At 40.4% G+C, this 18,272-nt stretch overlaps 1 pseudogene; it reads right to left on the minus strand.

The window, feature by feature from the left end:
- Positions 1-1,316: 1,316 nt before the first annotated feature.
- Positions 1,317-2,106, minus strand: LOC132765423 (nuclear transcription factor Y subunit gamma pseudogene; annotated as a pseudogene).
- Between the last annotated feature and the right edge of the window lie 16,166 nt (positions 2,107-18,272).

Consider the following 18,272-nt stretch of genomic DNA (forward strand, 5'->3'; position numbering starts at 1 on the left):
CTGTCCTGGCCTATCTGGTTTAGCTTACACCTACCAGGCACAGACTCTCTAACCATGGTCCTAGTTAAATCACTACAGCATGTTATGTCTAGGAAGCTCCAGATTCCCCAGAAATTGATCATGCTCAAGGACTTAGAGATTCCAAGAAAGAAGACCTATCTAGGAATCTCTAGGTCATCTAGGACAATTCTATAGTGGAATTTGGCCAAAGAGTTGCCCTTGAGAACCTAGAAAGAAAAGTGTTCTAACAGGTAAAAAAGTGGTTTTTTATTTGTGGTTTTTCAGATTTCATAGGGATTCTGCATCTAAACTCCAATTAAAGTGGAGGGCCTAGTGTAATAATAAAAATGATCACCAAAAAAAGTATTTGGAAGAGAATGATGAAGAGAACATGTGTTTGAACAGTTATTTGCATCCCTGCATAAGACAGGTTTTAGAGATGCATATGCCCCATTACTGCAGTCTACATTTATTATTTTATCTTGTGTACACAATGGGGGCTGGTGGCTTCCTTGTCAGTGGTACAATGATTCTGCATGGGGTTATGGTTACAAGTTGGAAAATATTTATTCAAGATAGTTAGAACAGATTCAGTGCCTGGCTGATATAGAAGCCCCCAGGTCTCAATGTATACTTTGAGACTCTGACTTATACGAAAACAGCAATGCCTCCTGGCTGGTTACAGAAGTAGAAGGAAATTCCCAGTCCTAATTCCCAGAACTGGAGGATCACCTTGAAACATTGTGAATTCATGATCCAATATCCTTTTCAAATTCTCAGTGTAAAAAACATCGGTTTTTGACTCTCCAGCTGTTGCTATCCTAAGTACAATGAAGATGTTATCTCTTTCTTTTTGAAAATGTTCTGTGCTGAGTGGTTGCCTCTTACCTGTGGCTGGATCCCTCACTGTGATAATGTCTAAATCAAACAATTGCACGAGACAGGTGGGACATAATGGGATGTTTCTATGCCAGCATAGCACCACCCTGAATTCCAAAGGCACTTCCATATGAATATTCTATGTGATCCACCTCTCCGGTGTGCTTAACAGATTGAGGCTTCGGTGCTGTGGTGTGGAATACAGCATGGGGAGGATCAATCCTGGAAGAGAAATTAAACTGCCCCCAGAAATGAAAGGTATTGGAGTAGAACTAGAGAACAGGCCCATACCCTCTTTGCTTGTTACTTAGCAAGTCCCGTAAAATACAGTCCAGTCATAAAGGTTGCTCTAAGATATTGCCTGAAGACAACAACAGAATTGTGGCCCTTCCCTAGTTCATGTACAGAAGATGAGTGTGCTGCATCTGTCTATTACTTCAAGACTCACAATAGACAGCAAGTGTCTGGATCTGACCCTGGACGACCTGGGTTCCAGAGATGGGCTGTGCCAGGCGGATGTACTGCAGTTGGCCAGCATTGAGCTGGACCGGTATTTGCTGAATTTTGCCTGTGCTGGTGATTATCTGCTGCATTATCTGCATGGTCTGCTTACTCCTGCCCTGTGCTGGCTGGGCCTCCCCTTGTGGCTGGGCCCAGACAATCTGGACCTGTTGCCCTTTGCCCACCTGCATGGTCACAGGAGTGGTCTGCCCTTGCTGAGCCTGGGCTATAATGATCGGCCCCGACTGGTTGGTCGCCATTGTCCTGGATGGCCACTGGATGCTGTGCCAAAGTGAGGTAGTACTGAACAGGCTCCACCTGGGTCAGCCTGGCGCACTTCCTCCTGTTGCTTGGGAGGTTTAAGTTCATCCCTTGGCACAATGTCAATGAGAAAGTCAAATTGGTCAAACATTGGTATTGCCATAACAATGTCATTTCTCTGCAGGGTTCTGCGATTGATGTCCTCTATGTGAATCCAGGCCCATAATGTCTATTCTGTGATGAGTATCTGAGCAGCCTTGGCAAACAGAACAGGTACTTCAGCACTGATCATATTCACATCCTCATCTAGTTTCATGTTCTTCTTAATGCATGCCAATGGAAGTTCTTGAACTCTGAAGCCTTTCACTATCAGGTGAAAGTCTCCTCCATGACCCAAGGCCAGAAAGACTGGAGACACTCCTGGAGATTGCTACTGCCTCCTGGAAAGCCCTCATCTGTGGACATGATGGTAACCGTCTGCTCTATCTGCATGGCTTCTGTGGTGCCTTGGCCTCCAAATTGTGAAGGGAGCTGTTGGGTCAGCTGCAGCCACTGTGCTCCAAGTTGCAATGGGGAAAGGCGGGGGGGGGGGGGGGGGGAGGGAGTTGAGGGTTAAGGCAAGTGCGAAGACTCACAATAGTGCAGTATACATCACCACACCTGTTGCACTAGTTTAGTTTAGGGAGCAAAGACATTTTTATACTTAAGCAAATAAATGTATTAGTAGAGAGGAACAGCTGGATGTATACCTGCAACACCATCTGCTGCCTGGGGCAATCTCCTCAGTTGTCCAAATGGTAGTGATAGCCAAGCCAATAATATTGAGTTTCTTAAGGAGCAAGAAAAGAGGAACATCCCTCTTGAGACGGAAGATATTCCTTTCTATTTATGTTTTAAAAAATCAATAGAGTCAGATGTACACTATAAGGAATTATGCAACTCTCCATATAATTTTGGATTGCAAGAACCAGCAGCCAATGTAGACAATGATGAAAAATGCTGGAAATTACAGTTCAGCAAACCAGGTGGTCCACATGATTCCAAACCACACTATAAGTGAAATCATTCTCATAAATTCCATGATTTTAAAAAAATACCCCCCCCCCACCCCCGAAAGACGCAGACTCCAGCCAGGAAATCAGAAGACGTTTATTTCTTGGGAGGAGAGCAATAACCAATTTCAATAAAATAGTGAAGAGTAGAGACATCACAATGGCAATCAAGATCCGCATCATTAAAGCAATGGTATTCCCCAAAGTAACGTACAGATGTGAGAGCTGGACCATAAGGAAGGCTGAGTGAAGGAAGATAGATGCTATTGAACTGTGGTGTTGGAGGAAAGTTCTGAGAGTGCCTTGGACTGCAAGAAGATCCAACCAGTCCATATTCCAGGAAATGTGACTGACTTTCTGTTTTAATTTATTCTGTTATAATTTTTCTTGTATTTCCAGCATCTTATTTTAACTGGGCAAAAGAATAAGTTTTGGAATACTTTCTTATGTACTCTAGATATAGTCTTGTAGCAGACTGCCACCTTATGCACTGCATTTTTAATCTGCTTCTCCTGATTATATTCACTCCAAGGAATCTCTGCCAAAATCTGTTTTAAATATATCTGTTTGGTCTTCAGCTTCAAGAGCTACGTGCTGTTCTCTTAAGATATTCACACAAAAATTGAGTCCTAATGCCAAGTGGTATTGTTTCTGAGGACTTGTCAGGAAAGTGGTTTAGGATTAGATGGAGAAGCTAAAGGCCAGATACTTAAGCTGAATTCTTAAGCAAATTAGTGAAGTCTGAGAGCAAGGGTTTCATTTACGATGCATCATGTAATGCTTGATCACAATTTGCTTCTCATAAAAGGGCAGCTGGAAGTTGCATTGCATCAACCTTTCTTTGGAGTGGGGAAGGTACAAAAGCTTTTAAATTTATGACATTACATACATTTCACTTAAAGAAAGGGGATTTGGAGGAAACACAGATTTTTTGCTATCCATAAATGCATTTCTAATTTTTTAAAAAGGAGTCAGAAGCAAACAAAAGTGAGTTGTCGAAGACTTTCATGACTGGAATCACTGGGTTGCTGTAAGTTTTTTAGGCAGTGCCTTTCATGTTCCTTGATTCAAACACCCAAACACGAATCAAGGAACTGCAGACTACTTCAACCAGAGAAGTCAACCATAGCAGATCACTTGATGATCCAACCTGGATACAGCATATTATTTGAGAACACAGAAATGCTGGACCACTCTAACAACCACAATGCCAGATTACACAGAGAAGCCATTGAAATCCACAAGCATGTGGACAATTTCAACAGAAAGGAAGAAACTATGATAATGAACAAGATCTGGCTACCAGTATTAAAAAACTCTAAAATCATAACAATAAATAAAGACAGGGGAGCTCCAGATAAGAAACAACCAGGGACAGCCAATCACCTCTCAACAAAGGATGCCCCCAGGCAGTAAGAAGCCACACCTTGAAATTTGCTGGGCCATTAAATGCTAATCAAGGTGGCCAATTGAAACATTCACACTTGTCTCCAACAGACGAGATCTTTCTCCCTCCCTGGACCTTCCACAGATATATAAAGGCCTTCTCAGTGGTGGTCCCTTGGCTGTGGAAGGCCCTCCCTGGGGATATCAGATTGGCCCCATCCCTTTTAACATTTCGCAAAAAAGTCAAAACCTGGCTTTTTGAGCAAGTGTTCGCAAATGCAGTGTAACAGGTAAATATTGGACAATGGAACAACTGGATGATGTGACTGGGCAATGTTTTTAACAAGGAAATGCTGATGATATATGCTTTTGTTGGTTTTGTATGGTTTTACATTATATGCTAATGTTTTTAAATGTATTTTATGTATTTGGGCATTGAATTATTGCCGACTGTAAACCGCCTTGAGTCGCCTTCGGGCTGAGAAAGGTGGTACAAAAATATGGTAAATAATAAATAAACAGAAATCCAATTTTCCTAGTTTCCAACAGACCTCACATCTTCTGAAGATGCCTGCCATAGATGCAGGCGAAACGTCATGAGAGAATGCTTCTGGAACATGGCCATATAGCCCGAAAAACTTACAGCAACCCAAATAAAAGTGATATTTTAAGTTCAACCACAGTGCTCCAACCTCAGCAAAGATTGATCAGGATGCCTACAGAACCAAGCCCACCAGTGGATAGAATGAAGGAGTTCATTACAGGTAGTATATAGTGGTGGAAGCAAGGTGTGACAACAGATTGTTGGAGAAAAGAACTGTGTTTACCACACATCCTGCTCTATGCCCTCTTTATCTAACCTGCTGCCCTCAGATGTGATAAATTACATTGTCTCATAATTATAGTAGTGTGATATTTATCTGCCAGACCTGGCCTGAATAGCCTAAAGGCACCAGATCCTCTCTTTTCTTGGAAGCTAAACAAGGTCAACCTTTGTTAGCACTTTGATGGAAGACCACCAATGAACACCAGGGGCTATAGGCTATATTTCAGAGGAAAGAACTGGCAAAGCCAACCCTAAGTATTCCTTGCCTAAGAAAACTCTATGAAATTCATGAGGCTGCCATAAGTTGTCAACAGACATGAAGGCACATTTCCACAGATACATATTTATCTATCAGCCCAGACTGCTTCAGTATATGGAACAGGGCTATACTTCATCAATGCAGGAAATTGGGGGTCTGACCTTGCCATACTCGTTACTTTATGCTTCAGAGAACCTGGAAAAAAACCTCTTTTTTTCATATACTCTGATCATGAACATGAGACATGCTTAAAGAGGTCTACCTCATCTTATAGACTGCTAAGTCTCCAGTACTGTGCAGGTTGCCTCCAATGCAGCATTTTTGTTTATTTGCAAAGTGAATGAGATGGGTGAGTGCCAACTGCACTTGCAACAGATGAATGCGCCAACATTTAGTATGCAACACTGGCCTCATGTTATATAAGAACTGCTGGGTGGCCCATCAGTTGCAACACTGGTGGTTCCCACTCTTCTGCTCTCCAAGCCATGCAGCATTCTCACAGTAGTAGCATTCCTTGCAGGGCTTACGTAAGTCTGGTTCCTAGCCAGCTTTGAGCTTGAATCAAAGCTCTGAAGACATGATTTGACACAGGATCTTTTCTTACCTCTCCTTCTTCCTCTACTAATTATTGCTTCATGAATTTTGACATATTACTAAACCTGATAATCCTTATAAATCCATACATTTCTGGGGTTCACATCTACAGTCTTGTTCCAGTGTAATGACTCAAAATGCTCCTTAAAGTTTACTGCATAAACCTGGTGCCAAAGCACATTCCAGCCCTCTCCCAGCAGTGAGATGGTTTGCTTGCTATTGTCTGCCTAGTGCTTTAGAAAACCTTATGTGTCCAGAAGTGACAAAGGCAGGTGGCAGGTTTTGGGGGGTTGGATCCAGTAATATAATTGTAGCGATGGAGCTCTGATATCAAAGCTCCATCTGATGATGCAAGATCTCAGCCAATATAAATATTCAACTGATATATGTTGCTATGTTTCTTCAAGTAATTTCCAACTGATGGTAACCATAAGGTGGACATACCACAAAGTTTTCTTGGCAAGATTTATTTTCCATTGCCTGTGTCTGAGGCTAAAAGGGTATGTCTTTCCCAAGGTCACCCATTAGGTTTCTGTGGTGGAGCAGGGATTTGTTTATTTTATTTCTGCACTTTCCACTGGCTCCAATTTGGAAGCATTGCACTTAATTGAGCCCGACTCCAGCTTTGACTGTCATGTCAGCCTTATTGTTTTAATATGTTGTCTTTGATTGTATTATGTCTTGGCTGATTGATTTTAATGCTGTATTTATCTGTAATGTGGGGTTTGCCCCCCCCCCCTTGTAAGCTGCCCCAAGTCCCTTTGGGGAGATGGTGGCAGGGTATAAAAATAATGTTATTATTATTATATTATTATTATTATTATTATTTAAACCATGGTCTTGAGAGTTCTAGTCCAGTGGTTCTCAACCTGTGGGTCCCCAAGTGTTTTGGCCTACAACTCCCAGAAATTCCAGTCAGTTTACCAGCTGGATCTCTGGAACTTTATTTATTTATTTCAAACATTTATATCCCATCCTTCTCAAACCCACAAAGCGGGGGACAGACTCAACACGGGTTACAACTGGCAGCCATTACATGGCAACAACAACAAACAGTCACAATATAAAGCAAATTAACATTAAAAATAATTATAAATATACATTAAAATTTCAGAACTTTAAAATAGTAAAATGTAGCCAAGCCCAATCTCAAATCCAAAGTTCAAAGTTCTGGTCTATCTATTATCCATTTCCATGAGTTATTGCAGTTACTGTTCAGTCAGTGGCCTGAATGCTTGGTCCCAAAGACATTTGACCTTTTTTCTAAAGGAAAGGAAAGAGGGCATCATCCTTATTTCCCTGGGGAGTGTGTTCCATAAACGGGGGGGCCACCAACAAGAAGGCCCTGTCTGTCGTCCCTGCCAACTGTGCTTGAGAGGGTGGCAGGATCGAGAGCAGGGCCTCCCCTGATGATCGTAAACTCTGAGGTGGATCATAGAGGGAGATATGTTAGGACAAGTAAACTGGGCTGGAGCCGTATAGGGCTTTATAGGTCAAGACCAGTATTTAAATTGTGCTTGGAAATGGACTGGCAGCCAGTAGAGCTGATGTGGCAGGGGGTGGTGTGCTCCCTGTATGTTGCTCCCTGTATGGGACTTAAAGACCAAAACATCCGGGGACCCACAGGTTGAGAACCACTGTTGTAGTACAACACATAAATCACTGCACCATGCTGGCTCTTCAATTGATATATGCTTGATGCTAAAAATCCTAGGACATTAAAATATGTAGAGCTATTTAGTAAAATATTGTGGACATTTCTGTGAGTGAGAAGGAATAATTCATTTTCCATACATTCTTGGAACTGCCACATTTCCAGATGAACCATCAGATAAATGAATAGATAGTTAACTTTCCTCACAGAGCGAGGAAACTTGGCTGAAATCTTGAATCATAAGAGAACAATGTTCAGTAAAGAGCATCTGGGGGAAAGTGGTGTAGCAAAGCTATGGTGGTTGCTAATACTTCCAGCCTACCCTGGCATGCTTGAAAAAGCTTCACCACCTGAAAAAGGTTCACCACTTATCATTAAATCCATGAAAGGCTTAAGATCCGTGTTAGAAAAAGAGTTGGCATCTCTGGCTATTGGAACTATGGTAACAATTTCCACTGTGAGTACTGTCCTATAAATAGTGGAGATTTCAAAGAATATCACATAGGGGTGTCACTGGAGTAAATAAAGTAAACCAAATCTCATTTTTATACACCTGTTACAGGTAGAATAGATGTTTCCCACTTTTTCTGGCCAGTTCACCTCATTAATATAACATTGTAAGCAGAAATCCTGAGAAGGCAGCTCAACTATTCAAAAAGGCATGTGTTTATAAAAAGCAGATGGAACATTTCTTCTTAAGTGCCAAGTCAAATTTGACGTGATGATCCTGTGGATAAGAGACTTCCAAGTCACACTATCCTCAACAGCCCTGATCACATCTTGCAAACTCAGGGCCATGGCTTCCTTGATTGAATCTATTCATCTGGAATGGCTTTCTCCTCTTCTCCTACTGCCCATTCTTTGGCTGAATCACTAATTAGAGTGGAGAATGCAGTCAAGAAGTCAGAAGAAGGCTAGGACTTGGAAGATATATAAGATGGCCCATGAAGAAAACTGATGAGGAAGAAAATGCACATTTCAAATGTAGTGATGGAGGAGAATTCATAGAATTGTAGATTTGAAAGATGTCACATGGACCATCTAGTCTAGTGGTTCTCAACCTTCCTAATGTGCAACCTCTTAATACAGTTCCTCATATTGTGGAGGATCCATAATGATGGATCTGGACCAAACTTGGTACAAATCCTCAATATGCCTAAATGTGAACGCTGATGGAGTTTGGGGGAAAATAGACCTTGACATTTGGGAGTTGTAGTTGCTGGGATTTACAGTTCACCAATCAAAGAGCATTCTAAACCCCAAGAACAATAGAATTGGGCCAAATTTCTCACACAGAACCCCCATGACCAACAGAAAAGACTGTGTTTTCTGACGGTCTTTGGCGACCCCTCTGACACCCCATCATGATCCCCCAAGGGGTCTCGACCCCCGGGTTGAGAAACCTGATCTAGTCTAACCCACTGCCATGAAGGAAAAGCACAATCAAAACACCTCTGACCGATGGCCATCCAGCCTTTATTTAAAAGCCTGCAAAGAAGGAGCTTCCACCACACTCTGAGGCAGAGTGTTCCACTGCTGAACTGATCTCACAGCCAGAAAATTCTTCCTAATGTTCATGTTGCATCTCCTTTTCTGTAATTTGAACCCATTGTTCCAAGTTCTTGTCTCCAGGACAGGAGAAAACAAGCCTGCTCCCTCTTCCTTATGACAGTCTTTCAAATAATAAACATTCCAATAATGTCTCCTCTCAATCTTCTCTTTTGTAGGCTAAACATACCTAGATCTTTAAGCCACTCCTCATAACACATGGTTTCCAGACCTTTGATCATGTCAGTCGCCCTTTTTTGGACACCTTCCGGCTTATCAATATCCCTCTTGAATTGTGGTGTCCAAAACTGGACGCACTATTCCAGGTGAGGTCTGACCAAAGTAGAATAGTAGGGGCACCATGACTTCCCTTGATCTCCCAACCAGCAGATGACTCCAACCAATCAGCAAGAAGCTGGCAAGGGGGGCCAGGAGTGGGAAATTTGAATTTGACAGTTTTGTATTTCCTATAAAAACTGTAATATTTCCCCTTGTGAGTTATGTCGGCTCCTTGGACAAATGATTGCGGTCGTCATCCGTTCCAGCTGGAATGAAATAAACAACTCGATAGCTTTCCTTCAACTTGGTGAGATTTATTTGGGAAAAATAGGGAAAATTCTTTCTGCATGCTTATTGTCTCACCAGGGGTCCGGATCCTCTTTTTGGGTCTGGCTGGCCTCAACTTTGACAGGGCCTCCTAAATTGGTGTTCGACATCAACAGTAGTATGTATTAGGCTTGTGTGCAGATCTGTTTTAGCCATTTTCTTTTGGCCAATCTGGCTTCTTCAGTTTGGTCGGATGGCTGTAACAGCAAGCGCCAGCTGTCATGGTTTTCCAATCATGGCTCTTCCTTCCCTTTTTGGGAGCACGCAGCATGCAAAGAGGCTGCTGTGTGCTCCTTCTCGCATGGGCTTTCCCTGTGAGCCCTGTCTGTTGGGCCAATTGGAATGGAAAAACACCATAATGTTTCTTATGCAAGCTGTGTCTGCTTCCTTAACCCCATTGCTGAAACCCAGAGCCCTTCCACATAGCTATAAATCCCAGTATATCGATGCAGAAAATCCCACAATATCTGCTTTGAACTGGGTTATCTGTGACCACACTAAGATAAAATGGGATTTTCTGCCTTGATATTCTGGGATATAGGGATGTGTGGAAGGTCTCCCAGGCTCCCTTGAAGGGAAAAAAAAGGAAAGGGTCCCAGGAAGGATGCTTCCTTAACTTTGTTGCTCAAACCCAGGTTCCCTTGAAGGGAAGAAAGGAAAGGATCCCAGGAACGGAAAGGGGAGCCTCGTTATTGCCCCACTGCTGCTAATGGGCTGGATCTAGCCATATTTTTTGGTTGCGGAACAAAAAGGGCGATCTTGCTACTCGCCCGTTTTCGGGAGGCATGCGAAAATGGATATAGGGATCTACCGGAATCCGGCCAGCAGAAATGGATTGAGGTTCAGCTAAAATGCACAAGCCTAGTATGTGTTTCTACATTTCTTGGGATATCATTGATTACATAGACATTCCTTAGTCTAAATGCTTCATTTTATAGACTCATATCAGATATGCATTTCCAGTCTAGGCCTATGTCTTTTATCACAGACTTAACATAGTCTAGCTATCTTGCTTAAATAGATATTACATGGTCTTAGGTAAGCTTATTATCTATATAAATAAAAATGTAATGTTCGTTTGTGGGATTAACATAATTCCAAAACCACTGGATGAATTGACACCAAATTTGGACACAAGACAGCTATCAGGCCAACGAATGACCATCACTCATAAAACACTGAAAAACACAGCAGAAGAGACTGAAAAAGCAAAAAAAAAATTACATTACAACGCATGTGCAAAACCATACACGCACACATACACACAAACACACATATATACACATAGCTAAAGGTAAAGATTTTCTCCTGACATTAAGTCCAGTCATGTCCAACTTTGGGGGTTGGTGCTCATCTCCATATGTGTATATACATATATACACAAATATATATACACAAATATATATACACACATATACACAGACTGGGCCACAGCAATGCGATGCAGGGGGTGGCTAGTCTCTAATAAAAAACATCTCCCAGATGCAGTACTCAATAGTAAATTGCATTGGTAAGGGAGCAATATCTTACACAATATTAGTTATATATGAGTGTAATTTTTCTTACATTACGTCTGCAGAGGAAATTATACATCTCTAATCAGGCATCTCAATATATTTCATTAATCCAATATGACTATTGTTAAAGAGTTGAACTCTATCTGTTGGGACTGGAATTCTTCATCAAAATATAGTTTTCCTCAAATATTCTGGGGACTGCTTTCTGTCAAACAACCTTGTATCTGTTCTATTGCTGTTTTCTCTTTCTTTTATAGAGCTTACATAGGTTTGCTTATATTATCTTAACCTATCACTGCAGTGTGCCTGAAGATGCAAAATATCAGAGACCTGCAATTTATACATTCTGGCTTTCTGTGTTCAAGCATAACTGAGTGCTCTGGCAGTCATCTTGCCCCACCACACTTATAGAATCACAGAATCATAGAATTGGAAGAAACCTCATGGGCCATCCAGTCCAACCCCCTGCCAAGAAGAAGGAAAATCGCATTCAAAGCACCCCCGAGAGATGGTCATCCAGCCTCTGTTTAAAAGCCCCCAAAGAAGGAGCCTCTACCATACTCCGGTGCAGAGAGTTCCACTACTGAACAGCTCTCACAGTCAGGAAGTTCTTCCTAATGTTCAGATGCATGGAATAAAGTGCCTGGGGACATACCTTTATAGGAAGATGTAGTGAAATCTACCTTTTAGGCGACCAGGCCAAAGCCTGAATATCAGTAGCTGTCATCTTGAAAGGCAGGCAGAAGCAGGAGGAGGAGTCCAGCCGACTCCTGATTGGTCAGAGCAATTAGGGGAGGAGTCGGTTGAGAGAGGGGAAAAGCTGTCAGCTTTTGACAGAGAGAGAAGTGTCTTGACATCAGACACAGAAGGAGAGAATTTTTAGGAGAGGAAGCTAGATAGAGTTCTGACAGGGAAGAAGAGTTTTAAAAGTGAGCCTTTAGGTTAGGGAATAAGGTTTAGACAAAGGCTAGGGTTTTACTGTGTTAAGAGGACCAGTAAAAGAGAGTTTTGTCTTATTAAACTTAAGAGAAGTTTAAGATATCTTATTGCCCTGTGTGTGAGACAGACAGGAGTCTGTTCTCTAAGAGATACTGTTTCTAAGAATAGAACAGTGTGTTTAAGGAAACTCACAGTTTTAAAAGCTTTTTGGTCAGTAGGACTATCTGTTTAATCCAACTAAGCATCTACATCTGAATTACGCTTCTATACCGCTCATTCTATGAGTAGATGTTTGTTTAAAGCTCAATAAACCTTTTCTAGTTCACTTTTAACTGGTGTCAGCTTCAGTTTGTCAAGCACTTTTAAAGTCCAGTCAGCCAGTTAAGAAGCAATAGAAGAAACCAGGGCAAAAACACCTTACCTACTACACACTCACACCTTTTGGTCCCTCAGACCAATAAAGCTGAGGTGGCGGCGGCTAATACTACTAATAACATCGGTCATTGATATATTCAACTTATGGTCAGCTTTAATTTTATTACACTGGTGGCAGCGGTGGGATTCTTTGTTCCCCCCTGCCCAGATATCTTTGAATTACGCTATGTGGGAATATCCATAGAAATGCAAAATCTATTAATATAGTGACACGTTCAGTTTCAATGAATTCTGAATTGCTTAGGAGTTTGTCACAAAAACTGCTATTTTACTACAGTCACATTATCACTGATAGCGAATCATAGCTGGTTGAGCATCTTCAATACTGCATTTCTCTTAATTTATTCAATTGCATGTATTTGCCAATCCATAACACCGTGATCATACTTCTGCACTCCCCTGAACCCTCTCTTCCCACTCTATTGTTATTCCTTTTTATATACATTGCAATTGCACAATACCAGCATTTTAAATTGAAAATAGAAAATCAACCCTCAGAATCTCTGAAAAGAGTTCATGACCCTCCATGAAAGTAGAAAAAAATGAATAAAAAATCCGAAGGTCTTAATTTTTTATTGCAGGAATAAATTCAGATTACATCCCATAAGTTTTTTTTTTACATGTAATCTTACTTATGTATTTTTAAAAAATGACCCTCTAAATTTTCCCTATCCCCTTTTCTCCTTCACTAAAATGAAAAAAGAAGAAAATTTAGGATGATTTCCCACTTTTCATCCCAAAGACAAATTAAATTCAAAATTAGTTATTTTTCCTCTATCATACTGTATATAAGATATCCAATTCTGTTCTCTGACTTCATTCATATTTTAAGTAGTCTTCAAATTCCACAGGCATATTCAATTTTTTTCAACAAATGCTATTTTTTAATTAAAAACCTGAGAATTTCTCTCTAGGAATCTCTAGAACTTCCAGTGTGATTCGATGGTCAATATTTGCCAGAGTAGGACCTAAAGATTTAATCAAATTTGTGAATAATCAAGTCTTCAAAAGTCAGGTCTACAAATGAGAAGGGGAAACTGTGTACCTGTCTATACTCGATTGTAAGCCAACCCGAATATAAGGCGAGGCGCCTAATTTTACCACACACACACACACACACAAACACACACAAAACCTGAGAAAACGTATTGACTCGAGTATAAGCTGAGGGTGGGAAATGCCACAGCTACTGGTAAATTTCAAAATAAAAATAATACCAATAAAATTACATTAATTGAGGCATCAGTAAGTTAAATGTTTTTGAATATTTACATAAAACTGTAATTTAAGATTAGACTGTCCAACTTTGATTAAACCATTATTCTAACCTTCTTCAATGTAAATGTGCTTACGTATCCTCCCAATAATAATAAAGAGAGTAAAATAATGCTGTCACAGAAGGGATGCATCATACCAAGGTATGTTATGGGAATGTTTCAGGAGTGGGAGTGATTGGTGAGCTTTATCCATGAATAGCTAGGGATGGGAGAACCATGGGGAGGAGGCAGATCGGCAGTGGAGACACACACAATATCATGTGATTCTCACCAAAGTTGATGGTCCAACCGCAAAGCTAGTTTGCCTGCCTTGTGCAATAAAGTCCTTAATTGTAAACCTTCCAGTAGGATGCTGGAAACTAAAAGTGAATAAAGTAGTGCTGGAGAAGGTTAAAAACAGGAAATGTCTAAGGACAATTATTGAAAGCCCAAATCTTAAAGTAATTGAGACTCTGTGGTAAGACATGAAAGCAACTGTTCACCAACAATCCTCATCCAAGTTGCTTGACCTAGAACACGTTTGCTAAGCAGAAATGAAGGAACTGCTAGTCTGGGTGCATACTAGAATCTTAACTAATCATATTTATACCTCCGTCCAAAGATATTTCTAGCAAGCAGTTTAGGGTGTGAGTGTGTGTTTATATAATCAACAATTGCCATCTTACGTTTGCTTATTTCACTTTTGTACCACAATGAAAAATTACACATCTTCACAGTGCTGAGAATCTTGTGTACACCAAGAGGTAACAGTGGCAATTAAATCCATTTCAGTTCAAAGCGTAACACAACAAGATGAGGAAAAGCAAAGTGAAGGAGGTGAACCCTTCTGCAAAGTATGGCATTTCATTTGTTTTGTAGCACAAACAGGAAAGCTTGATATCCTACTTGTAGGCAATTGTCTGTGCAGAATGCTTGGATTAGAGAGGTTTATGTTTTGATCTAGCAAGGCTCTCCTTTTGTGTGTGTGTAGCCTTCATTATCAGTTCTTGGAGGAGCAACACCATCTTCCTGAGATTTGGGAAAGTTAGGAGTCATTCTTGACAATATCATTCTTCTGAAGCATTGTGCCTCCTCCAGACCAATTGAACAACAATGGTAATAGCAAAATGTAGGACCTGTGATTCCAACACCATCAATTTTCTATTGTTCTGTGTGATGTTTTTAACTTCTTTTGCCTGAAGAAGAGCCTCAAAAGTTTCATGATTTGTGTATTTTGGTTGGCCAATAAAGGCATCACTCTGGGTGGGTTTTACTTGATTCTTCTCTACCAATGTGGTTAAAAACTTCTCTCTGTCTTAGTCATATTCTCCTACTCACCAAGAGGAAGGATGAAAGTATCTCTTTGTTTGAAGTTTGCAACTTAATGAGTGATTTTTCATCTAAGATGCCACCTGACCTTCCTAAATCAACTTAGAAAGAATAAGCCCTGAGGGTTTCTTCAACTAATCAGGTGTTCCTTGATCCCCAGGTGAGGTTGTTCCTCTCCCAAGTACAAAGGCTCCTTTTCCATCTAGGACAAAAGACCAAAAAAGCACCAGGGCCAACAAATAGGTGAACTCTCTCCAACCCTCAAGTATGATAAACAAAGGGGACTTGAATGAAGCCAGTAGCTGTCTGGAAGGATTCAATTAGAAGTACTGATGGAATGCAGTACTTACTTTTATTGGTGTGCTCAGGGTGTAGCTATGGGAGCAGTGGAGGAAATGAGGACGTTGCCCTCCAATGAGAATTCTGCCTCTCCAAATGAAAATTTCATCCAATCCTATTTCAAGCACAGCAGAAAGTGCGATATTGAGAACACAGCCCAACAACAACAAAAATCTTGGTTTTTAGGTCTGTTCTTGGGGCTATTTGGAGGTGCTGATTCAGAAAATTGCATTGGATAGGCTGCATCAGCTCTAGTTTCTTAGATATGGTTATGGTTTTCTATGGATGAGAGGTGGTAACTGTTATATGGCATATGTTCTATATCCTAAAAACTAGAACTGATAGGGGAAAAGTGGTGCCATATTTGGAATCAGCAAGTCAGATATACCCAGAAACAGAAACATTTGAGGCACCAAAATGTGTGTTGGCGAATGAAATCGTTCACCTGTTCCCTTTCCATGGGATGCCTAAACTGTCCTCTGCATTCATGGAGATTAGGGGCATAGGATTTCTGCAAAAGTAGAAAAAGCACAATTAAAAAACACACTATTTTTGTAACCTGAAAGAACACCTCTCTAGAAAACCTGAGGTTCTCCAGTGAGACACTATGGCTAACTTCTAGCAAAGTTGACCCTACAGTTGCACTGGAAGATCTAGAGAGTCCCAGAGAGACAATATTAATCAAATAAATGAATAATTAAAATGAATAATTAAAATCACAAAAGTCAAACCTTCAAATGTGAAGGGCTGACTATAGTTCCAAATGCCCAATGTTATGTTATTGAAATGCTACAAATTTTGGTTCTTAAGAATAGTTTCATGGGAATGCAATATTTTTAATTGTAAAGACAATGCCCTCATTTTGTTCCTTTTGCCCTGAGTGATGTTGTATTTTGTATGTTTATTGTCATGTTTTTAAATGCTTTTACACTTTTTACAATGATAGTCATTTTAATATACGGTAACTTCTTTAATTGTGTTTTCCCTTAATATTAACGGATTTTAAGTTTCCACTTGCTTTATCTTGATTCAAGACAGGTTGGGTCCCATGCTCTTTGAAAGAAGAGTTATAAAATAAAGAGCAAATAAAGAAGAATCAGTCTCTGGTGATGTTATTCAGCCACAATAGCATGGAGTATATCACTCACATTAAAAATACAGAGTCACACAATGAGAAAATCTGGAAACTTAAAGGACATTATCACAGAAATCTATAAACTGCGTTGGAGGCTCCCTAGACACAAATAAAAACATTTATTACCACACAACATCATCTTAAACTTATCCCAAACCAATCTGCAAGTCATGTTAAACTTGTATTAAATGAAAATGGTTCCCTACCCCCACCTTTCCTTGTTATTTCGGCTTTTGAACACACATTCAAAGAGTTTTCAAAAGCAAGTTCTTTAATGCGGTAAGGGAAATCCAGATTGGTCGTGAGTTTTGAGGGCTGCAATCACCATTGTGAGGAGTTTGTGGGTTGTCCTTTTTGGCTACAAAGCAAAAAGTTAACTACTTTCCCCTTTGATAATCCTGATAGCTTACCTTTAAAAACATGAAGGAACTGTGATAGTCCTTGCCCGCATCATCATTTATTAAATGTTTCCTTTTCTTGCAAGGCAATAACATTTTGCAAAAATCCCACTCATACATACCTTTGCCTCATTACAAAAGCTTAAAAAGTTCGAAGTACACCTCCCACTTGTTAAATAACCACAATACAAAAAGTATTTACATTGTAAAGTGCTTAAAAAAATTACGTTGCATATGACCTGTGCCTCGGTATTGTGAAAACATGAAAGTTCAAAGGTACAACAGTTCAAAACTTTTGAACTCTTGAAGTTATACAGTTCTTACATTAAAAGGGAGGTTTTGTATGAAGACGGGCAGCATGGATTTGGAGGACTTACATCCCTGCAACTGTGATAACATTAAAACACTCTGACATTTCTCAAAGCATATTCAAATATGCCTTGTGCAGTAAGAAGGGGAGCCAAAGAAGCATGCTTCCATCTCAGGAAGACTTGTGTGATAATATCCAGAGTTAGACTGCAATTACCATGACTTCTCAGCAATGTACATGGCGGCTGGGGATAATGGGCTCTGCCATCTGAAATCACGTGAAGGGTCACATGTTCCTCAGCCCTGCTATGTTTAAAAGACGGCATTGAATCTGCCAGCATTCTGTTCTAAAGGATGGCATCAGTAAACAACCTCAATTCTTGGCTTCTCGTTTGAAAGGCATGGTTTTGAGAAGCCACAGGTTAATGTCTGTATCAGGGCCCCTTGGTCCTAAGACTATTCCAATTTCCTTTTTAACCTTATGGTTTAATGAGAGCTGAAATAAATGTTCCCATTTACTTTAAGTGCCCTTGCAAACTTTCTCAGATGATGCTTGGTATTTGAAAGTGTTGTCTCCTCAGCGCCTGAGCTGTTTGGATTGTACAATTTCATTTGCTGGTGTATCTGAAAAGATTGCTACTCAACGGTACTTCTCTTCTGTTTTTTGAATTGAAATGGGAAGGCAAGGGAGATACAAAAGGTTTATCCCTCTTACAGAGAACAATAGGGCCAGCAAGTCATTGCACAAAGCTTCAGCAGATGGAAATTCTTTCTTCCTTATGTCCTACAAAAATGAATTGTATTTCTGCAGAAGCTTTTTTTCCCCATTTTCCCATAGATCTGGGCACAGAATTAAGACACAAAAGCACCTTCCCTCCATCTCTTTCTTTTTCTGATGAATCTTTATTCTTGCTCTTTCTGCTCACCTCACACTCCACTCCAGACCATTGTGCAAATGATCCATGAAAGCAGGCCTTGACTTGACTGAAAGAAAAACAGGATCAAACTCGCCCACAATGGCACTGCTGTTATAATATTAAAAGTGAAAT

The sequence above is a fragment of the Anolis sagrei genome, chromosome 2, assembly GCF_037176765.1.
Source record: "Anolis sagrei isolate rAnoSag1 chromosome 2, rAnoSag1.mat, whole genome shotgun sequence".
NCBI classification, from domain to species: Eukaryota; Metazoa; Chordata; class Lepidosauria; order Squamata; family Dactyloidae; genus Anolis; species Anolis sagrei.